Genomic DNA, 24,233 nt, shown 5'->3' with positions numbered 1-24,233 from the left:
GGTAAAGGTATTCCTCAACTTATTCCATTATCCCATATTGGTGTGCTGGTCTCATTAGGTTGCAAAAAACCAACTATGGACTGCTGGGACATCGAAAGAGGAGGTGCTGTGCAAATTGATGGGTATACTCTCACAGTTCCTTTTCTCTTCTTCCCCATAGACCAATCGGTTTTGTAAAAAGAGAAGTGAGGTGGTGACTTACGTCTGGGGAGTGGAAAGTCCGTTGCTCCGAACCACCTGTTATTTCGAGACAAAGCCGTGCGCGACTTTGGCAACTCACTGGTGGCGGCTGCGCGCCGCAGCTAGGCCGATTTTATGGCTTTCCTGGCTCACGGTGATGACGTCGGGATCTGACCACTTCTCAGTCGCTTGCTCTGTCAGAGGTCCGCCCAGCTGAACGCTCCCGGTAGGCACTGTTGCATCCGTCGGTCTTCGACGGCTTCGCCCCGCCTACCTCTCTCTACTTGCGGCTCCTCCCGCTCACCTTGGACTAATGGCTGCTGCGGCGTCTGCTTGCTATTCTCTCCAGCGTCCCGGACCGGCTTTGGTGCTGCCTCTCTCCATTCTCCTTCAAGGTACCTCTAGGGCGCGCGTGCACACACCGCCCTCGTCTTTAGCTCTACGTTGGCGCGAACCTCAGGGGCGTCCCCCTGTTCTGACGTCATGACTCCATGGTATATCGGCCTACAGCATTTGCTAGCTCGTTGAGTTAGCAACGGAATTCGTAGGGATGGGATTCGCTCTCCGTTCCTAAGCTATTCTGCCTCTCCAGCGCTATCTGGAACTCTTTACTACTCTTCGGGGTCTCTAACAGGGTACCCGCTCCTCGGGGGCCTCTCTTCTTCTTTCAGGTGCTATCAGGAAACTGGTATTCGCTCCTCGAGGGCACATGTTCCTTGAGTCGCTTCCTGCAACCTCTTCACTTCAACTTGGAAGAACTACCTTACAGTTACCATCAGTGAGTATAGATACCATCTCTTTCCACAGTACTGCTTCACTGGAACCACGTACTCGTTCCTTGAGGGCCTGTTCTCTGCTCCAGTGCCAGACCTCTCGTCTAGTAGAATCTCTGTTACTGCTAAGTCAGTACGACGCTACTGAGTCTCTCTGCTCTAAGGGATCAGGTACTCACTCCTCGAGGGCCTGCTCTCCCTGCCTCGGAGCCTCTCCCATTTCTACATTGGGACTCTGAATGTTAATCTTATTGTGTGCTCATATCTCTCAGTCTCTTTCCACTACAGCACTGCCCTGCAGAGGATCCGCTGTTCCAGCATTCTGTGTGAGATGCGCCCAGCTGGGCTCTACAACCACTACTCACTACTGCCACCTCTGGTGGCCATTCAAACTGTTTAAATAAAGATTCAAATCTGTGTTTGTCCGGAGTCTAGCCTGATACCGTGGTCCCTCACGGGACTGCCCCCCGTGGGCTTGGTCAGTTGCCACAGTGTCCAAGGATCCACCCAAACACCATTAACCATAACAGGCACCAGGTCTCTCCTCTCTCAGTCCCCCTGTTTGCTTTTTTGACTGCTGCAGCACACGTAGCCAATGATTTCAAAGTATTATCCACTATGATGCCTAGATCTTTTTCCTGGGTGGTAACTCCTAATATGGAACCTAATATTGTGTAACTAAAGCAAGGGTTATTTTTCACATTAAATTTCATGTGCCATTTGGATGCCCAATCTTCCAGTCTTGCAAGTCCTTGTTGCGCTCCTCCCACGGCTGGAGCCATGGGAGGTGCTTACCTTCACCGCCCGGGCCGCTGCTGCTCCCTTGCGGCCCGGAGGCCACCCTGAAGCCTTGCTCCTGCGGCGCGGAGGCAGCGTCACCGCTCCTATCTCCGCAGCTGGGGCCACTGATGTCACCCGCTTCTTCACGGCCAGGAGGCCGCATCCCCAGTATCCTCTTCGTGGCTGGAGCCGCCCTCTGTCCTCCGTGCATGGCCCAGAGGCCGCCTCTCACTTTGGGGCCTGCCCTGAGGCCCAGCTTCCTCCTGCCCTTCAGCCATTCCTTCAGTGCCTTGGCAAGGAGCTAGTCATCTGGGAGTAGTCCTCCCTAGGACTCCTTCGCTTCCTGTTCCTGCCTGGCATTCCTGGTCTCTGGATTCCATGTCTCGTCTTCCAAGTGGTCCCATGTCTCATCTTCCAAGTGGTCCTATACTTCGTCTTCCAAGTGGTCCTATGCTTCGTCTTCCAAGTGATCCTGATGTTCCGTCTTCCAAGTGTTCCTGAAGTCTTTGTTTCCTTGGCTGCGCAAGTCTCCTGTTGATCCCGGTTTTTAACCTCCCTTCCACTGAGTCCCGCCTCAGTGCTGCGGATCAGAGTCCTGTCTCTGAGTACCTGGCTCCGAGTCCCGTCTTTGAGCTTTATCCTTGAACTGTGTCCGGATCTTTGGAGCTCCTTGCGCTTACCTCCTTCTCCTACATGTGTGAGTTCCGTCTTCATTCCAAGATCCAAGCTCCAGTGCCTTTGGCCTTCGTCTTTCTTGCGCCCTGCCTCATGTCCAGCCTGCCACCTCTGCTGCTTCCTGTAGCAGGTCCGAAAGGGCTTGGAGTAGTCGGAGGACCACTCAGAGGCCAACCTTGTGTGGTTGGTCTCACCAAGGCGTGCAGGTTGGCCGGGGCTTGGCCGTCTCCACTCCCAGATGAGGCACGTTCTACTGCAGGGGCACACAATTCTTGCCCCCTAGCGCTTTTCCTGTCCCAGCGCAACAGTTTGCCAAGGCCATGTGCCCGGTGGGGCTGCCTTGTCCCGAGTTTGTTTCCTGGACTTGTGTTCGTACCCCAGAATTTTTGTTTTGGGACTTCCTTCCTTCGACCTGCTGGAGGCACCAGCTGTCTGGATTCTTTGACCTGCAGGAGGTGCCCTCATCCAGACCTCCTTCCTACATCTTTCCCAGGTTGGGGCACCACGACTTGCAGGAGGCGCCCTTCGCTGGAGCCGCCCATAAGCGGCCCAGAGGCCGCCTCTCACATCGGGGCCTGCCCTGAGGCCCAGCTTCCTCCTGCTCCAGCTCCTGTGTCTTCAGCGGCAGGGACACTGCTGTCCCGGGTCCTGCCCAGCTTCCTCTAGGGACGGGGCCCGCCTCTCGTCCCCTGATTTAAAGGGACAGCGCAGGTGTGGTCCATCTGGAACTCCTCCCAGGGAGTTGCCATCTCAGCGCTACAAAAGGGCCCTTCAGCCATTCCTTCAGTGCCTTGGCAAGGAGCTAGTCATCCGGGACTAGTCCTCCCTAGGACTCCTTCGCTTCCTGTTCCTGCCTGGCATTCCTGGTCTCTGGATTCCATGTCTTGTCTTCCAAGTGGTCCCATGCTTCATCTTCCAAGTGATCCTATGCTTCGTCTTTCAAGTGAGCCTGATGTTCCATCTTCCAAGTGTTCCTGACGCCTTTGTGTCCTTGGCTGCGCAAGTCTGTTGATCCCGGCTTTTAACCTCCCTTCCACTGAGTCCCGCCTCAGTGCTCCGGCTCAGAGTCCCGTTTCTGAGTACCTGGCTCCAAGTCCCGTCTCCGAGCTTCTTCCTTGAACTTTATCTGGGTCTTCGGAGCTCCTTGCGCTTGCTTCCGTCTTCTCCATGTGTGAGTTCCAAGTCTTCATCTTCATTCCAAGATCCAAGCTCCAGTGCTTTTGGCCTTCGTCTATTTTGCGCCCTGCCTCATGTCTGGCCTGCCGCCTCTGCTGCTTCCTGTGGCAGATCCGAAAGGGCTTGGAATAGTCGGAAGACCATTCAGAGGCCAACCTTGCATGGTTGGTCCCACCAAGGCGCGCAGGTCAGCCGGGGCTTGGCCGTTTCCACTCCCAGATGAGGCATGTCCCACCACAGGGGCACACAACTCTCACCCCCTAGCGCTCGTCCCATCCCAGCGCAACAGTCCTACTGCAATGTTTCACAATCCGCTTGAGATTTAACTACTCTGAATAATTTTGTATCATATGCAAATTTGATAACCTCACTCGTCGTATTCCTTTCCAGATCATTTATATATATATTGAAAAGCACCGGTCCAAGTACAGATCCCTGAGGCACTCCACTGTTTACTCTTTTCCACTGAGAAAATTGACCATTTAATCCTACTCTCTGATTCCTGTCTTTTAACCAGTTTGTAATCCACAAAAAGACAATGCCTCCTATCCCATGAGTTGGTGGTTTTTGTCCAGTTCTCAATGGGCAGGTGAGGTAAATAAAAAAAACATTAAATGAGAATCACTATTACAGTCACAAATGATCACACCACCCTTGTTTGCAGAAAGAGTCTGGATTGTGCCAGAATGAAAGCAGTTTCTCCAAAACCTGCCTAACTGCACGAGGACAGGTTGTTTCCTTCCCCTCTTGTGTTCTAGTCCTCAGCTGAGTATACAAAACTACAATACTACTGTATCTCGTTAATCCAAAGCTACTGACTCCCCTTCAACAGTTAGCAAAGTACAAGTAGCCGATTTAATTCTTAGTCTGTTCTGGTGCAGAGCGCTTGTAGCCCCTTCAGTCCCTTCCTTGGATGTGAGATGAGGAGGTTCTTGTGAGCGACAGGATGATTTGGGGACTGGAGGTAGGCCATAGCTGAAAAGGAAGTAGGCCGGCAGCTCATCCTCAGTCTCCTCTCCTCTGTGTCCTGATTACAAAGTAAGTGCACATCATGGGGGAAGAGCAGCTGAGAGGATAGCTCACCATGACTTGCTGCTCCTGAGAGGAACCTCAAGGAGGTGTGGAGTGATAGGAATCTGAGAAGGAAGGGGAAGATGAAAAAGAGCCTAAGGGAAAGGAGGGAAGAGAGAACGAGGAGTCCAAGGGCAGGGTGAGATGGCGAGATGAGGTGGAAAGGAGCATGTAGTTGTGTGAAGAGAAGATGGAGAGAAACTTTGTGGGAGAGGAAGAGGTAAAAAGGAACTTAAGGGGTGAGACGGAGAGGTGCCTGAGGGAGATAGGAGGAGACAAAGAAATGGGAAGGGGGTAGATGGATAAGAAAGTGGAAGAAAATATAGCAGGAGGAATAGAGCAAGGGAGTGATAGCAGGAGGGGTGAGGATGCACCACACCATCTGCCCCCTTACTATTCCAAATCCTGGATCTGCCCATGTGTATCCTGAATGATATTCAGTCACATTTCCTTTATGGGGGTGGAGGAGGCCCTTGCAAATTCCTCCTGCCCCATCGGGTTTCCAGCCCAGTTGGAACCGGGGCTGGCATCTGATGCCAGGAGCCTTCATCTGCCACTGCCTCAGGATTTTTCCCTTTTATTTATTCCCTCCCCGTATACTTTGGTCCTATTCTTGTAGCAACATTCATGGGCCAGAGCCCATGCACCAGGGCTCCATTCAGGAGCTGTAAATCCAGCCTCTGGGTGTCATTGTTGCAGAATAGTGGGCCTCCCACCCACCCACCAGATTCTTTGATCGCTACCTCTGCAGCACTCCCAGCCCCGACGAGCCTCGGCAGTAGAAGACCACAGTTGAGAGTCGAACCCAGGTCCCTCTGCATGGCAATGCTGGCCCACAAAGTCAAATGTATTTGTCCTTGCACGAGCAGATTGAAACATTCAGTGGCGGGTGCTGTTCTTGCTTAACTTGCTGCATAAAGCAGGACTCCTGGCCAGACTATGTTCTCAGACTCCCAAGCACCACACAGAGGAGAGGAACGCACTGCCGGATGTGTTCTAGGGGCTGCTGTTTCATTCAGAAAATGATCTGGCACCCGCTCTCACAGTTTCCAGAAAATTAGCCGCACTACTGAGAAACAGTTCCATGATATCAAGTGCCCTATACGCAGCGCTTAAACATAACACCGAGCCAAACAGGGGTATCTGTAGCTAAGTGGTACAAAGTAGCTCCATGGCAACCTTGGCCATTTCCTCTCCATCTCGGTTTCTGTTTCCCCTGGTTTGTCGTTTCTGAACATGAAAACCAGATAACATTTAATGCCTGACCTTTAGATCAAGGTTTCAGTTCTTGCTGTTCATTTGTCTATAAATTCATTGAAACCAGCAAACTTGTTTTTTTTTAAATTTTCTCTTTATTACATTTTTATTTAATACAACAAAGTAAACATACTTTGCAATGGAAATACAAGTGCGGCCAGCAATAAGTAATCCATATCAGAAGAAAAATGTAAACATTGTTATCCTGCACTTTCCCACATCGTAGTAATATTGGGAGGGGGGAGGAACAGAAAAATGAGAAGTATTTACTTTAATCATAATTTACAATATGTAGGCAAAAATGGCTAGCTTTAGGGTTCCCACGTTTCTCATTAATTAGATCCACTACCACGTATATTGCTGACAGGACTTTGCCTTCTAGCCTCCAAGAACTCTCTTAACTGGACAACATCAAAGAAAATATACGTATTACCCAACAACTTCACAACACATTTGCATGGGTACTTTAACAGGAAATTTGCTCCTAAAGAAATTACTTCAGATTTCATCTCTAGAAAAGCCTTTCGGCGTAATTGGGTTGCTTTAGCTAGATCAGGGTAGATTCTCACCAAGCAGAAACATTGTATTCATGACCTTCAAATAAGAACGCAAAACAGTATTCAATTGTTCCAGATAAAAAGTCACTAGCAGTGTTACCCTGCCCATGACTCATCCTGGGACTCTTTCAGGTATTTTGTTAAGTTTAGTAAATTTTCCGGAGGATTTAATCTAGATGAACTTTGCTTTTGTGACAAACATATCATAATTGCAGGAATTTTAACCAGTGGGATTTTTAAATTTTCCCCCAGATACTTTTTTAAAGTAATAAGAATAAGTTCATCTTTTACTTTCGGGAAATTTAACACACGAAGATTTAAATGATGAATAGTGTTCTCCAGAAATTCAATTCTTCTTACTGATGCAAAGTGTTCCCATGTGATCACTGAAGTTATATCTTTCAAATTTTTGACATCCTCCTCCAATTTTTGAATAGCTGTATTTTGTTCCAAAAGTATACTTTGGTGGTCCTGGGCTACCATATTCAATTTTAAAGAAACTCCTTGTATAAACAAAGATTGTTCCTGAAAGGTTGATGAAAGGCCTGCCACCAAATCCCAAAGGGATTCCAGTGTCACAATTGCTGGTTTAATGATCCCCACAGGGTTCTGACTCACCCCTCTATCACCAGGTGCACAATCGATTCCACTCCGCTCCTCCAATAGACCTTCCCCCGTGACACCTCCTCTATCTCAGGGGGGGGGGGTCAGCACTCTGATCTGGGGTTGAAGTCCTGGCCCTCTTGAGGCCCATCCCGTTGGCTCTGTCGGCTGGTAATCCTCCTGCGTCTCCAGCACCTAGGGTAGTATTCAAGGAGGAAGCCAAGAGCAATTGTCGAGGGTCTGGGGGGCTCAAAGATATTTCCCCCGGTGAGAACAGAGCTCCTCTCTCTGTTCCACCAGTGGGGGTTGCCATCCTCAAAGTCGCCATGGGAAACGTGAATTCCCGAATCAAACTCTGATCTGAGGGGAGGCTGGGTTCGGGCGGATACACCCTAACCTTCCCCTTTCTCCTGTGTGGCATATCAACGGCTTCGACAACTTCAAAACCGCAAACAGCAAGGAAATATTCAAAGGAGCAGCGCCAAGTGTCTGCGGCTCGCTTCCCTTCAGGTCGCCATGTTGATTCCTCCCCTTCCCTTAACTCTTGTTTTTTTTTTTTAATACACTTTATTTAACAAATGGTGTACACACCTCAACTCATAAATATCACACGGTGCAGTATGGCTTATTAAAACAATCTTCGAATTACCAAAATACTTACATACTCAGATCATTTCCCAATCTCCTCATATGGCAATAGTCATCCCCACCTTAATTCCCCATTAAAACAACACAGATCAAGTATGCAAATACTGCCAATACTTCCCCAAATCTGTTGATGCTTATCTAGTTTCCCCCCTCTTTTCAATGAGTGTGATATCAGTTAATGAGGACTGCCATTTAAAGATGTTAGGAGTCCCCTTCCAATATACCTCTATTGATGACGAGCAGCATGAATACAGTGATTAATCAAAGTCATATCCTTACCACCCAAAATTTACATTTACATCTCACCACGGTGTTAATGAGATTTTAGATTTACTTATCAAATGGATCTCTCTCGCCACATCCCCCCAAAAAGAAAATACCATAGGACATGCCCACCACATGTGTATATATGTGCCCTCCTGCACACACCCCTGCCAACAAAGCGGAGAAGCAGAACGAGAGAACGTCATAAAAAAGGTAGGATATCTATACTCTCTATGGAGTAACTTCACCATAAGATCTGTTATGACCACAGGCCGCGGCCGTCCGCGACAGGCTCAACTCACATCATGTTATGCCTGGCTCTCCAGTTCCAGTGCTCTCGCGGCGGTGGCCAGTCACCACCGCCGCATTCCTCCTGGTTCTCTGCGCTCCATGTGGTGGCTGGGACGCCGCCGACTGTATTACATCCCAATCAGTATCATCCCAATCAGTATCATCTAATGCAAGTTGCAAATCTTCATTCCATTTTCCTAATAAAGAAACCATCGTCTTTATTGGTTATATCAGTATACATACGTGCTATGGGCTTCCCCTCAACCGAGTGATCACTGACAAATCTTTCCCGAATTGCCTAGGCTAATGGTTTGATAGCAATTACAAACAGCAACTAAAAACTGGTAATGCCTTGCCAAAGCATAATAGTACCTGTTCATCACCTGTGCTGATAACAAACCAGCATCCAATCATTGGTGTATACCTATCTGATTTTCCAATTACCCAACCTTCCACCCCCTCCCCAGTACCCCAACCCCCCCCTTGATTACATCCACCATAAATTCCAACAAATGAACCATTAAGCTCAGAAACAATTTCCAACATATGACCAGTCTGTCAGGATACCCACTTCCTGACACCCTTACCCCTAACACGTATATAGCACGTGCTCTCAGGTAGGACCGATGTCTAGATCTGGAAACACCAAAACTCTCTGTACAATAATACCTTCCCCCCTCCCACTCCCCCATCCCCACATCTAAACATCCCCCCCTTACTCCCTTCAACTCCTCACCCCTGCTATCATGCAGGCCGATGCAATACCATGTGCTGGCCGCAGTGTACGACTCAACATGCGATTGGACGCGCATCCATATCTCCCCCGATGCAAAACAGGGGTCAGCATGTCCAATCATGCACATAGGTAATAGCACTCATCACATGTAAATGCATGTTGATCAGCTACTATATATTTCCCCCGATGCGAAAAATAGAATGTGCGCCCGACGTGTACATTTTTACTCACCAAAATTAACATCTGCCCCGAGCAGGTGTTAATTTTGGAGGAGTCCAAAAAGTATACAGAAAAGCAGAAAATACTGCTTTTCTGTACTTCCTCCGACTTAATATTGTCGTGATATAAAGTCGGAGGAACTAAAAAATTAGAAATGTCCCCCCAAAAAATTAATTAAAAAAAAGGGCGCCGGCAGTCAGATTAGGAAAACGGATGCTCATTTAACTGAGTGTCCGTTTTACTAATCAGCTGACAGCCACCTCTGCCGGGCACCCGCTCCTGAGGAGGCACTAAGGGCATGCAGTTTCCCCTAGCGCCTCCTTTTTACCGCAGCACCTGATTTAAATATTAAATTGAGCGCCCGGGAGAGGTGGATCGGCGTGCATTAAGGGAACGGGCGCTCAATCACAAGCACCTGTTTAATGTGCGCTGATATTGCATCAGCCTGTGTGCCCAGTAAACATCACTACTTCTTCCCCCAGAGAAGAAGTACTTTCTTGAAAAAAGTCCATAAGAAAAATATTCTCCTATATCAATCTGACCCATTAGAAACCCCTCTTCTCCCCCACCCCATTCATTCCAATATTAACCTTCTAGTAGTAAGAAAAATATTGTACAGATAACAATAAACTTGTATCCCCATTGCATATTTATGTAGTAAATCAGCCGCCTGCATTTCAAAACTAGAAAACAATGTTCTGGAACCACTAAACAGTGTTCAGGAGGACCACAGTCCTGACAGTTGTATCACTCAATAAATGCTGGCAGGCTCAACGGACCAAACTACAACTGTGCACTCTGGATCAATATGTTAAACTCATGATAAATTGGACTGCTGTGAACTGAGATCCTCAGATGCAGTCTGCGGCCTCCCTTCCTGACACGCTGCCATTTCGGTTTTTCCTCCAGAAGCATGCTTGATTGATGTTGCTCTCCCACAGGGACAGTAAGACCTGGCACCTTTAGTATCACCCATGCTACCTCTTTCGTTTTAATCTGCGACGTTATGCTGCTTATAGTGAATGCCAAACCACCAGTGAATAAGGAGCGATATTGTATATTTCACAATATCTCTGTAACTGACTGGAGCTCTTTTTGCTTACGAATGGTGATGGAAGACAAATCATTGTAGACACTAATAGAGTGACCTTTCCATAAGATACTCCCCATCTTCCTTGATTGTACCATTATTTTCTCCTTCACACTATAACTGTGCAGACCGGCAATGATGTCTCTAGGGGCATTATTGGGGGGGCGCTCTATGATCCCAATCCAGCAGAATATCCAACTGCTCAGTCCAGCCCTATCCATCTCACTAGCTTTTAGAGGCACACTGCATATTTTTTGCAACATGTGGTGAATGTCCATAAACCCCTCCATCTCTGGCAGGCCCCACAAGCTTATGTATGATTGGTGGGACCTATTCTCCAAATCTTCCAATTTATTATTTAACTCCTGGTTAGATTGGTGGAGAACTATCATCTATTTCTGCAGCTGCATCACTGCTGAGGATTGCTCCTCCATGCTTACTGCTACTTCCTCTACAAGCTGCCCGATTCAGCAAGTCTGTTACGTCCGTCGGTCTCAGACGGCTGCGACCTCTCTGCCTTACCTCTTTCTTTCCCCTTTCTATTCCTCTGGGCATGATGGCTGCCTCCGGTGCTGAGTGCCGTGGGCCTTGGCGTCCTCCGACGAGCATGGGCATCCCCATCCGCCATGCTCACTCCTGTGGCCTCCTAGGGCGCAAGCACGCACACACCAGATGCTCAAATACATGTCATGGTGGGAACCTCGGGGGCGGCCCCACCACATGATGTCAGTACCTCTGGGTACTTCAAGCCTCCGCTTCCGCTACACCAGCGAGTTAGCAAAGTCTTCCCTTCGCTACTCTGCCAGCTCTAAGTTGTAGCTTAGACGCTACTCTCCAGGGCCTTGATCCTCTGAAGCTCCAGACACCCGCTCCTCGGGGGTCCTTCGCTTCTGGTTCCCTTCGGGGTCTTTGCTAACTTAGACAACCGCTCCTTGGGATTCTATCTCTCTCTCTATCTTTCAGGGTACTCACTCCTCAAGGGCCCTTCTCTCCTTATCCTGCACCACGGACCTTCGGTCCTAACTACCACCTACAGGAAGATGCATCTCATTCGTGAGCACCTATACGAGCCGGAGCTCCAACTCCACCCACCAGCCGCGGCACCTCCCGCACTGCGGGCTTTTGCCTATTGTGACCACCTGGGTGAGATACCATCACTGAGCCTGTTGAGCATATTGGCACCTCTGGGATATGTGCCTTTTCTTCCTGCCTACCATCATCTACAGTAGTACAATAAAAGACTGAACTATCTGTGTCTGCTAACTGTGTCAGCCAATCACAATGGCTCCCCATGGGGCTCCTCCAAGGGTCCACAATGCCACAAACACAACAGATTGCTAACTCCATGGACTCGGCTCAGCTTGCAGCCTTGCAGGCCATTCCTGGCCTAGCCCAGCGGATTACAGAACAGCAAAAGTCTTTGGAGAATCTTGTTACTGCTTTCAGTCAGTTGCACGCTCAACTGAACTCCACAGCGCCTCCTGTAAAGGAGTTGCTGACACCAGTGGTAACCCTCAAGACCACTGTGCCTCTCTCTACACTTACCCACTTCACGGGAGAAGCCAAGATGTGCAGAGGATTCCTCAATCATTGAGGCATGCATTTTGCTTTGCAGTCTACCCTCTTTCCCACTGAGGATTCAAAGACCATCTACATCCTGTCGTTCCTCGAAGGCCGAGCCCTGGCTTGGGCTTCACCATTATGGGAACATAAGGACCCTATCCTGGATGACCTTTCAGGATTTCTTCAACTATTCAAGTCTGTATTCGATGACCCGGCTCGCCAGACCATCGCTGGATCTGCACTGCTCAACCTACAGCAAGGTAACAAACCACTCACAGACTTTGCTATTGAATTTAAAACCCTTGCTTCCGAATTACATTGGGACACTGGATGTTTACGTGCCATACTTATGGAGGGTCTCAGCTCCTGCATAAAGGACGAACTAGTGGCTCATGATTTTCCTGAATCCCTAGAGTCCCTGATGGAATTAGCAGGGAGAATTGACTGCCGCATCCGCGATCGCACTCTAGAAGCTAAGAGTCCATGAAAGTCCACAGCGGGGGCTAACCATCCAAAACCTGTGCCCACTACTTCCAGCTCATCATCTGCACTTCCGGAGGAGGATGAGCCTATGCAATTAGGCCGAAGCCACTTGATCTCTAAGGAGAAACATCACCAAAAGTGCATGGGCCTGTGCATGTACTGTGGCCAATCGGGTCATGCAGTCCAAACTTGTCCCATTTGTTCGGGAAACTGATGGGCCTGGGATCTGCAGGAGGACTTCTCCTGGGCCTTATATCTCCTACTCCTCCATTGTCCTTTAATCAGCTGCGATTCTCAAGATCTTCCAGTTTTTTTTCAAAATCTTTCAACAATTTCTCTAAACTATCTGTCTTTCTCCCTTAAGCAGTATATGCAATTTCTAAATCATTCACGCGCAGATCCAGGTCCTCCAGCCGTTCTTCATTTTCTTTCACAGACTCCACCAAGGTAGCTGCCTTTTCCACCACAATAGTTAGTTTAGCGTTGATATGTTTAGTCATTTTCTTAGAAAAAGCATCAAAATATTGTTTAAAAGTTTTCACAGATGCCGATATTACCTGAGAAGAGTCTCGAAGATCTTTGTCGGAGGAAGAAACATCCCTTGCATTGTAAGTATCCTTCTCAGGGTTGTCTTTATCCAGTGCCATCACTTTCTGTTTCGCCTTTTCAGCCCATATTTTGGGTATAGGTCATTTCCCTGAGTGCTTAACACTCATGGCAGCAAAAAAAGGGACACATTGTAAGCTAATCTGCAGCAAAGAAAGAAGGATTGTAGACATGACGAACCAGAGCTCTCGAGCAAGCTGCTCACTGGCTTACTACATCACGTGACTCCCCTTCCAAACCCTGTTTTTGAATAGCTGCTGTCAGTACTGTATTCATGCTTTGCACATATCTGTGGAAAGCCTTTGATGATGGTGGGGGAGAGGGGTTTCTGATGATGATCAGTACAGCAGTATCCCCTCACCTGGATTTTCTTATGCAGTAAAAACTCTTGTATGCAGCATCCATGGGGGCGCTGGTTAATCAAATATGACAGTTACCTGAGAGCTTTCTGCTCCAACCCCTCCCCTCCCCTCCCCTCCCAGGCAACAGCAGCATGGAGGGGGATGAAGCTGAAGTAGACTTGTAAAGGAGTGGCCCTACTCCTCCTTCTTAATCTGTGTGGGACCAGGCTAGATGCCTGGTCCACCTTAAAACCCAAAGAGAGAGAGAGCTTTGTGGGAGGATCCTGCTGGGCAGGATAAGAGGCAGAGCCCAGCTAGGCACAGGAGGCCCCCTGTCTCTAGGAGAAGCCAGTTCCTGAATCTTCTCTAGTGGAAGTTAAGGTGAAAGAACACTGCTGGAAGGTAGGCAGTCTACTAGTGTTTGTAAGCTTATTGTTAGAATAAAGTTGAAGGTTGCATGAAGAAAGGCTGGAGTCAGTGTGGTTCCTGCCTCCAGCCTATGACGTTTATCTCAGCTTATCCCACAGGACTGTATTTCTAATGACGGGAGCTGCTGAGCAGGAGAAGTTATCAGAAACTCCAAACATCAATTTCATCTTGGTAATCATTACTTGTGTAGTCTAACTTTGCTATTTTCCAGTGCTCCTGGCAGACTGCAGCAGTCGGAAATTCATTACAAAGATTAAGAAGTCTGAACCAGAGCCAGCTTTGTGATTCACTGGCTGTGTTACATACTGCTGTGTGGAAGTCCTAGGTTCGGCCAGGATTGGGGGTGCCGAGGAGGCAATGTTCACAGCCCTTGGGTGGGGAGGGAGTCTCAGCCATTGCTCAATAGTGACAGCTAGTGGCCAGACTTAGCATGCACACTTAGAGAGCTGGGCAATTATTACTGTTCCTACTCCAAAGAGCTGATGATCTTAGTTTGATCATGCAAAGTGAAGCAACCTGCTCATGGTCCCCACACCATAAGCAGGTGGATGGGGGGAGGGATAACAATCTCTTCTGGCTTGTAGCTCATATGCTGCACAGTCACTCCATTATAATGCCATACTTGTTTGTTTTTTTTGCTTCAGGTCGGTGGTGATTTGTGTGTTGCTGACTGTATTACAACTGTTGAGCTTGCTGATGATTGGATGGCTGGAGTTTGGTCCTAGTTTATCCTGCTGGCAGTGGGGTTTGGGGGTCTATTAGAATTTGATTTTTATGGGGTCTGCCAAAATGTATTTGCTGGCTGGTTCACTTTCATAAAACTCTTAGGTGATGAGTATATCTCTGGAAACCCTTTGGATTATATACTCTTTGGGTGGAGGAGAGCACGTGCTTTTGTTTTAAGTGGCGGTTGGTAACATCTCATGTTTTTTTTCTTTACGTCATTGAGATTTTAATGATTTATATTGATGTGTGTTTAGTTTTCATCTCATATTGTATTTGAACTTGTGTGTTGTAAACACATTGGGGTAGATTTTAAACGTTGCGTGCGCTATCCGGTGCGCACACATGGATGTGCGATTTTATAACATGTGCGTACACAAGGGGGGGGGGGGGGGGAACAGATTTATTGATTTATTTATTTATTTACGCGGGTTTTTTTTATACCGAGGTATAGCTAGCGGCCATCACTCTGGTTTACAATTACAGCAACCTATTACATTTAACAGTATAACGTAAACAGAGAAACTTACAAATTACAAACGGCTTCAACGTTTATAACAGTGTATATCTGTGAACAAAAAACGATGTAATTTCAAGCATCAAGCGGACTGTGTCATAGTCTTAGTAGTACTGTAGCGTATCCGAAAAGGATATGCATTATGGGGCGCCGGGGCGCAACCTGGGGGCGGGTACGGAGGGCGCGGCCACGCCCCCGACCGCCCCAGGCTGTAACCACGCCCCCGGACCCGCCCCCAAAATGCTGCTGACACGCCCCCTAAACGCCGCGACGACCGGGCCCGCCCCCCCCCCCCCGACACACCCCCGACACGCCCCCCTCGGAGAACCCCGGGACTTACGCGAGTCCCGGGGTCTGCGCGCGCCGGTGAGCCTATGTAAAATAGGCTCACCGGCGCGCAGGGCCCTGCTTGCCTAAATCCGCCCGGATTTGGGCGGATTTAGGCGAGCAGGGCTCTTAAAATCCGCCCCATAATGCATATCCTTTTCGGATACGCTACAGTACTACTAAGACTATGACACAGTCCGCTTGATCCTTGAAATTACATCGTTTTTTGTTCACAGATATACACTGTTATAAACACACATCAATATAAATCATTAAAATCTCAATGACGTAAAGAAAAAAAACATGAGATGTTACCAACCGCCACTTAAAACAAAAGCACGTGCTCTCCTCCACCCAAAGAGTATATAATCCAAAGGGTTTCCAGAGATATACTCATCACCTAACAAGTATGGCATTATAATGGAGTGACTGTGCAGCATATGAGCCCTGCTCGCGTAAATCCGGGCGGATTTACGTGAGCAGGGCTCTTAAAATCCGCCCCTTGGGTTTTACGCTCGTGAGTTTTGAAAATCCGGCCAATTGTCTTTCATTCATTCCTTTCCTTCTCTACATCCGTCCAAAAATTGCTAAAGCGTGTTGTTTCTTCCTCTGTACAATTGCTAAAATACATTCTTTCCTTTCAAAGCATGCTACCAAACTGCTCATCCACTGCCTTATCACCTCCCACTTTTGATTATTGCAACTTGCTCTTCTCAGGCCTCCCACTAAATCATCTTTCTCCAAATTATTTAAAATTCAGCTGCACGACGTCTCCTCCAGTGTCCCTAGGACCATGCAACTCCAACGTTGAGTTCAAGTTTTTCTCCTACAAATGCATTCACTCTGCAACTCCTCATTGCCCTTTTCTCCTTCCCTGGTGACCTCCCTTTATCGGGCAAGTGGCTCTTCTCTGTGCCCTTCTCTAGTCCCAGCTCCTTGCTGCACCGTATGCCTGGAATAGACTTCCTGAGTTGGTGTGTCAGGCTCCCTCTCTGGCCATATTCATTTCCAGTCTGAAAGCCCACCTTCAGAGGCTGCTTTTGATTCGTAAACACTTCCCACAGAGTTTTGTTTGTCTTCATGTTTGCCTTGATTAGAGTGTAAGATCCATGGAGTAGGGACTCTCTCTTATGTGTATCTGTACAGCTCTGTGTACATCCAGTAGCACTTTATTAACAATAAGCAGTAGCAGCAGTGGTAATAAACTGCTTTGGCCAGTTTTTGTTTTTTTTCAGGGGAGACGGTATAAAAATATTTTAAATAAATACTGCAAACATGACAGTAAAACAGATGGATGCTCAGACCACGCCACTGTGTGGAATAATTTATACTTGGAATAGATGAACAGATCGATGTATCTTACCGCACTGCCAGTAATTGCCATTAAAGAGCTGCTTGCTCATGCCCCAAGCCGCTCTGCTTTCCTCTGCTAATTTAATTCATCTTTGTCTTCTTTCTTTATCCTATGCACTTTCTAACCAGCAGTATTCAAATATTTATATATATTTTTTAAGTGTTTTTCCTTCATGCCCTGTTCTCCATGAGGACTGCTCTTCCTTGTCTGCCTTCCTGCCTTGTGAGGCTGGAAAATTGGGCATCAAAATGGCAGATGAAATTTAATGTGGACAAGTGGAAGGTGATGCATATAGGGAAAAATAACCCATGCTATAGTTACACAATGTTAGGTTCCATATTAGGTGCTACCACCCAAGAAAGAGATCTAGGCTGTTGTGAACCCTCTGCCTGCAGGACTTTTCCCCACGAGCAGGCTCTCTCACCGTTGCTGTTGCTTCTTCAGCCGATGCGGCAGGACGCCGCCGTTGGCCTTCCCTCGCGGCCCGGAGGCCGCCCTGCTGCTTGTCTTCGCCGTGGCAGGAGCCACGGACTTTGCTTCATCTCTTCACGGGGCCGGGACTGCCCCTGACGCTACTGCTATCTTCGCGGCGCAAAAGCCGCATCCCTGGGCTGGAGTAGCGGCTGGAGCCGCCCCCAGGGCTCCCTGCAGCGGCCAGAGCCGCTGTCGTCATTGGGCCTGCTCCTCAGGCCCAGCCCTGCGCTCCTGGCATCTGACGTCGGTGAAGGCCACTGTCCATGGTCCTGCACAGCTCTCCTGCTGCTCCTTAGGCGCCGGCGTGCGTCTCTCTTCTGTATTTAAAGGGCCAGGCACAGGAAGTGTGCTGGCTCCACCTAAAGATTGGACTTCCTGCTTCAGCCCTATAAGAGGGCTGCTCCGTCAGTACGCCTTGCATCGGAGTGACATCTCTCTGGAGGCTCCTGCCTGCCAGAGCCTTGTAAGGTCTCCTGTTCTTCGTGGAGCTCCTCGTCTTGTCTCGTTTGCCTTTGTACCAAGTCTCATGTCTTGATGTCTTGCCTGAGGTCCCTGTCCAGGTATCCTAATGTTCCCGTCTTGATCTTCCATGCCCAGATGTCCCGTCAAGACCCTCCACGTCCTGATGTTCCTGCCTTTCCAGATGTTCTTCCCTGCGTCTTCGTCTGTGCTCCTGAGCCTTCTGACCTGCTGGGCCGTGGAGTGGCCTGCAGGAGGGAGTTGTCCCTGTGCTCCTGAGCTTCCGTTCCTGCCAGCCATTGGAGCTTCGGATGTCATTGGTCCCGTCATCGGAGTTCCTTCTCGCCTGGATCTTCCCTGCGCATGTTCCGCTCTCCTAGTGGCCCGTGACCAGCCTCCGGTTGGTGTAGGGTGCATAGTGGGACAGGGTGGTCCGCGACTCAGTCCCGCAGGTGGGCTGAGTAGGGTGCCCTGAGAGACAGTGCAATTGTCCTTCCTCCCAGTTGCCCAACCCAAGTGTCTTCGTCTGTGATGCCGCTGCATCAACCCAAGTGTCTTTGTCTGTGATGCCGTTGCATCAACCCAAGTGTCTTCGCCTGTGATGCCGTTGCATCAACCCACGTGTCTTCGCCTGTGATGCCGCTGCATCAACCCACGTGTCTTCGCCTGTGATGCCGTTGCATCAACCCACATGTCTTCGCCTGTGATGCCGTTGCATCAACCCACATGTCTTCGCCTGTGATGCCGTTGCATCAACCCACGTGTCTTCGCCTGTGATGCCGTTGCATCAACCCAAGTGTCTTCGTCTGTGATGCCATTGCATCAACCCAAGTGTCTTCGTCTGTGATGCCGTCGCACCAACCTTTGTCCTGTCTACGTGCAAAGGCCTCCGTCTGCCCTCAACCTCAGGCCAGGCTTGCTGCTCCATGCTGTTTCTCGCAGCAGGTCCGAAAGGGCTCGGAATGGTCGGAGGACCATTCAACTTCCAACATCTCCTTGTTGTTGGCCATGGGAGCCTGCAGGCCTGGTGGAGGGTAAGACCGCCAGCCATGCTGTATACACCGTCAACCCTCGGCTCGGCTCTGGGGTTGGACTGAGGCCAAAGGGCACACTAAACACCCCGAGTGGGGTTTGCCGTAGCACCCCACTCACAACATAGGCATCATAGTGGATAACACATTGAAATCGTCGGTTCAGTGTGCTGCAGCAGTCAAAAAAGCAAATAGAATGTTAGGAATTATTAGGAAGGGAATGGTTAATAGAACGGAAAATGTCATAATGCCTCTGTATCGCTCCATGGTGAGACCGCACCTTGAATACTGTGTACAATTCTGGTCGCCACATCTCAAAAAAGATATAGTTGCGATGGAGAAGGTACAGAGAAGGGCAACCAAAATGATAAAGGGGATGGAACAGCTCCCCTATGAGGAAAGGCTGAAGAGGTTAGGGCTGTTCAGCTTGGAGAAGAGACGGCTGAGGGGGGATATGATAGAGGTCTTTAAGATCATGAGAGGTCTTGAACGAGTAGATGTGACTCGGTTATTTACACTTTCGAATAATAGAAGGACTAGGGGGCATTCCATGAAGTTAGCAAGTAACACATTTAAGACTAATCGGAGAAAATTCTTTTTCACTCAACGCACAATTAAGCTCTGGAATTGGTTGCCAGAGAAGGTAGTTAGTGCAGTTAGTGTAGCTGGGTTCAAAAAAGGTTTGGATAAGTTTTTGGAGGAGAAGTCCATTAATGGCTATTAATCAATTATACTTAGGGAATAGCCACTGCTATTAATTGCATCAGTAGCATGGGTTCTTCTTAGTGTTTGGGTAATTGCCAGGTTCTTGTGGCCTGGTTTTTGGCCTCTGTTGGAAACAGGATGCTGGGCTTGATGGACCCTTGGTCTGTCCCAGCATGGCAATTTCTTATGTTCTTATGACTATTCAAATCATGGTGTCTGTGGAATATGAGACAGATCCTCTTTCTGTTCTGTAGCTTCCCTGCAAGCTATCTCTCTGTTCCCACGCATGTGTCATATTTCAACAGAAGCACTAGCTTCTTCTTTTACATGAGAGATGGTGCTATATTTCTTAATATAAATGACAAATAAAAATCCCCCACTCTGGAAGTGAATTCCTCTTTGTCATTTCCCATCAGATACAGAACCACCAGTTCCAGCAAAATGTAGTCATCAAAGTTACAGCCCAGAGATCATACACAGCCCCGTTCTCTCCTGCAGAAAAGAAAACTTTATTCCACAAAGAATGGCCTTGCGCCTTTTAAAAGAGGATGAATGCATAACCACAAGACTGAAAACCAGCTGATACTGTGACTTACAGAGTCACGTGAGCCCAGTTTCTCTTTATTTCTATTAATATTTCTCTCTTTTTTGTTTGTTTTGCAATAAATGTACAAACTTCCAAGAGTACTGACACATCTTTTTGTATCAGAGTAGAATAGTCATTCCAGCCTCGCACAATAAGTAAGATTTTGCTTCAGTCAGGTGGACTAAAAGATGATCCAGGACCTCACGTCTGATGTGGTTATGACACAGCCTTGCCAACTGGTCAGGCCTGGCTTTTGCCCCATTTCTGTACTGGCAAGCGAGGAGGGAGGGAGGGTGAATGGTCAGCGAGGAGGAGATGTAGGGATGGAACTTGGGGCATTAGAAGGGTAGGTTGTACTTGGTCATTCTTCTTTACACATGGGGGTGTCAGGTGCCAACAGACCTGGGTTACCCCAAAGAAACTAAGCCAATCCTGGGCGTTCACCACAGCATGCCTGGAGGTGTACTTGTGATTTCCTTAAGAAAAGCAGGCACTGCACCTCCTTGCATGCAGTGGAAGAAACTCAGGACTGGATCAGCCGGCAACCTTATGCAATACATGTATTTATTTATTTAGATTTAACTCATGCTTTTTCATTGGTAGCTCTAGACAAGTTATCTCCTGTACCTGAATGTATTTCCCTACCCCAGGACAGCTTACAGTCAAAGGGCCTCAGTTACTAAACACTTTTCCCATAGAAAGAAAGGAAGAAAAGCCTTAATAAATCAGGCCTTAAGTTTGTACATGAGGCAATGGTTTGTGAAGGGCCTTGCCCAAGATGTTATTCAAAGGGGCATGGGAAAAAAACACTCTGGATACCTAAAGGTTAGAGGACAGAAATGAAGACATAGGATAACCTATGATAACTTTAGCTGTAACGTTTCTGCATAGGGGTAATCTGCAGGGAGGAGCAGCAACTTACTGGGCAGACTGGATGGACCATTTGGTCTTTATCCGCTGTCATTTACTGTATTATTACTGTATAAAATCACAAGGTGTGTCAGTAGAATTTGAATCCTGACTCTCAGCTTGCTGCTGTAATCTATAGGCTATTCCACCACTCCCACTCCTTCCGAGGGCCCTGAGAATGCCTCATTTCTAGGTGGGCTAACAGTAAGGGGGCTCTCACAAGAGAGACTGCTTCTCAGGCTTCATGAAAGAGAGAAGTGACCCCGAGCTCTGGAGACGCTAGTGAAACTTACTGGAAAAGCAGAGAAGAAATGGAGGATGCTGCGGCTTCTGTCCCCAAGCAGGATGCTGCTCCTATGCAGATGCTCTTCCTTGGTGCCCCATCTTTACCTGGACCTGGTCTGCTGCGTGGGGTGGCAAGGGTGACTCCCGCCATGGCACCTCTACAATGGATGTCAATGGGTACTTCTTTGAAATCAAATTTTAAAAAGTCCAAAAATGGGGAACAGTGGAAAGAGAAAACCTCAGGGCCTGATTTTCAAAAGCAATTACATACTTAAAACTAGGTTTTACATGGGTAAATGCACTTTACCCATATGGGCTTTGAAAATTGCTACAATATATACTATTGAATTGTCCATAGGTTATACCTGCATTAAATGCACTTAATGCAGGTAAATGACTTTTGAAAATTGCTATGATATTGTTACATTTACTCCTTTGAAAATTTCACCTGTCAGTATAGTAATGTGTAACTCCTGGTCCATCTGGTGAAAGATTTGAGGACCCTTGCTGCTGTGAAGAGGTTGACTTAACCTATGGAGTAGGCTCTATAGGTTCTCACCTACAGCTGGCAGAGCTATGCAGGAGAGAGAATGAACAAGAGCTTCACCAACCCCTTTCCCCTTGGGTTGAGCCCTTGGGTTCCAGGGGCTGGCAGGTCTTAGGTGAGAGTCTCTATGGAAGTGGCGTATGCGTAGGTCCAGGGCCATGCTAGGGTCAGTGGCAAGTGACAAGCAAGAATAGTCAATGTTCAGGCAAGGGTCAGATCCAGAAGTCAGTCCAAAGGCAGGCCTGGGAGACGAGGAGAAGGACTGACACAGCAGGGCAGGCAGGAAGGCAAAGGGCTGGATAAGATGAGACTGGACAGGCAAGACTAGACTGGACTGCAAGTTATCATAGGTTATCCTATGTCTTCATTTCTGTCCTCTAACCTTTAGATATCCAGAGTGTTTATCCCATGCCCCTTTGAATTCCATCTTGGACAAGTCCCTTCACAAACCATTGGACATGAGGCAGGAACAGGAAGCAGCAACACACAGTATTTATTTATTTATTTAAAGACTTTTATATACCAAAGATCATGTACTAGTACATATCGCTTCAGTTTACAGATAACCAGCATTAGAATTACCATATACATGGTGTACATAGAACCATAAACAATCAACAGTGTACATTAATAAATAAGGAATACATTAAACATGGAGTATTACGCATTAAAAAACGTTAAATTTGAAACGGTAAACAATTAATGAATAAGGTATACATTGAACATGGCATATTATGCAAGTAAAAGCATTAATATGTATGGTGCAGTATAGGTAGTGTGGTGCTTTATTGGTAGCATGAGGATTTAAGTGAAGGCTTCGGTAAAGAGCCAAGTCTTCAGTTTCTTCTTGAATGTCCGCAGGCATGGTTCTAAGCGCAGGTCCGAAGGCAGATTGTTCCAGTGAATAGGGCCAGTATTGAGAAGGCACGTTTCTTCATTGACGACTTAGCAGGGGGTACATAAAGGGTGCCTAGATACATTGTTCTAATGGGTCTGGAGGCTGATTGAGATCTAAGAGGGCAATTTAATTCGAGTGTGGTTTGTGAGTGGATGGTTTTGTGTATTATAGTTAGCACTTTGTATATAATTCTGAACTTAATGGGGAGCCAGTGTAGGCTCTTAAGTATAGGGGTGATGTGTTCACCTCTGCCGGTATTGGTTACACACTAGGATGCAGGAGCCCCGTTGCTGAGGCGATCTTAGTGTGCACGAATGGGCCTTAAGTACCCAGCCGCTTGATGTCATCGGGAGGCGCCGGCAGTCCAGCTTCCCACCGCTGGCCTGTGCACCTAGAGGCACAGGCCAGCAGTGGAAGGTGGATGAAGCAATGGTGGTGTCTTGTTGCGACAAATTTGCCAAATGTCTCCCCAGCGGCAGAATGGTAAGTGCTGCCAGTCATGGGTGGCTCTCGCAACCAGCAAACGTAACATCTAAGGTCACCTTCTCAGCTTTGGGGAGCACTGGGGCCTCTCTTCCAAGGTGGGTGCCTAGTTTCCTAATAAGAACTTTTATTGGTGTTCTAGGGCCTGGTATAATATCTGCAATATCTGCAATGTTGCCAATGTTGTTAGGGTTGTTTTAGTATGGGAGGTTTACTAGATTGTAATGGTAATTCTGTTTGTTCATTGCTTTCGGAGGGCCAAGCTCATATCCAGTAAGCATTACAAAATGTCTAATTCCATAGGAGCTCCAAGTGTCTTTTTTGCAGAGTTTTCTGGTTGGCACCACAAGAGTGCATGTAAATATTAACACTTAATGAACTAAACAAATAATTCAAATAATTCCCACTCAGATACACTCAACCTAAAGTGAAAAACGATAATTTATGCATTCTCTACATCATGAACTATTTCTTTTACTCACGATATCATGTACTATTCCTCTTTCAAGTATCGACCTGAGTTATGAATGTATTGAACTGACCCACGGATTTATAGACCCAAATTATGAATGTCTCCTCAAACTATCAAATAGCCATAATCTATGAATATCTCTTGTGAATCATTGGGATCTTTATTAGCAATGATAGTATAAAATGCTTAAGTAAATATGCATGTTGTAAGTGATATTTTTGCTTTAGCAGACTGTACTCTTCAATGTTCTTTTTCATGTAAAATGTGTTATAAATGCATAATTTCATTGTGTGTGTCTGTAAAGGGTGTGGGAGTGTGTGGGGGGGTGGCGTGTGTGCAAGGCTGTAACTTTTGCCTAGGGTACCTAATACACTTCCTTATCCATGGGTTCTGGACAGGGGGGCTGGTCAGTTTTTAAAAATATAGATTGCATGTCGGAGCTGGGCTTTATTTCATAGGCCCGGGACAGGCACTAATTGAATGGGGGGGGGGGGGGGAGGGAGGGAGGGAGGGAATGACACAGTAAATTTTCCCACAGAGCAGCAAAAAAAACCTAGCACCTGCCCCGAATTTACCTACTGGTAGCAGCTCCAGCACAGCATTCCCTCCTACCGGTGAGGGTGTCTCCAGCATAATGCTCCCTTCTTTGATGGCACTGATTCTGGCACAGCACCTCTCTGGGCATCACACTGGTGGGATTTTGCTGCTCCTGGCAAACATG

Source organism: Rhinatrema bivittatum, chromosome 16 (assembly GCF_901001135.1).
Source record: "Rhinatrema bivittatum chromosome 16, aRhiBiv1.1, whole genome shotgun sequence".
Taxonomy (NCBI): Eukaryota; Metazoa; Chordata; class Amphibia; order Gymnophiona; family Rhinatrematidae; genus Rhinatrema; species Rhinatrema bivittatum.
The sequence above is the reverse complement of the archived record's forward strand: the minus strand, read 5'-3'. Positions refer to the sequence as shown.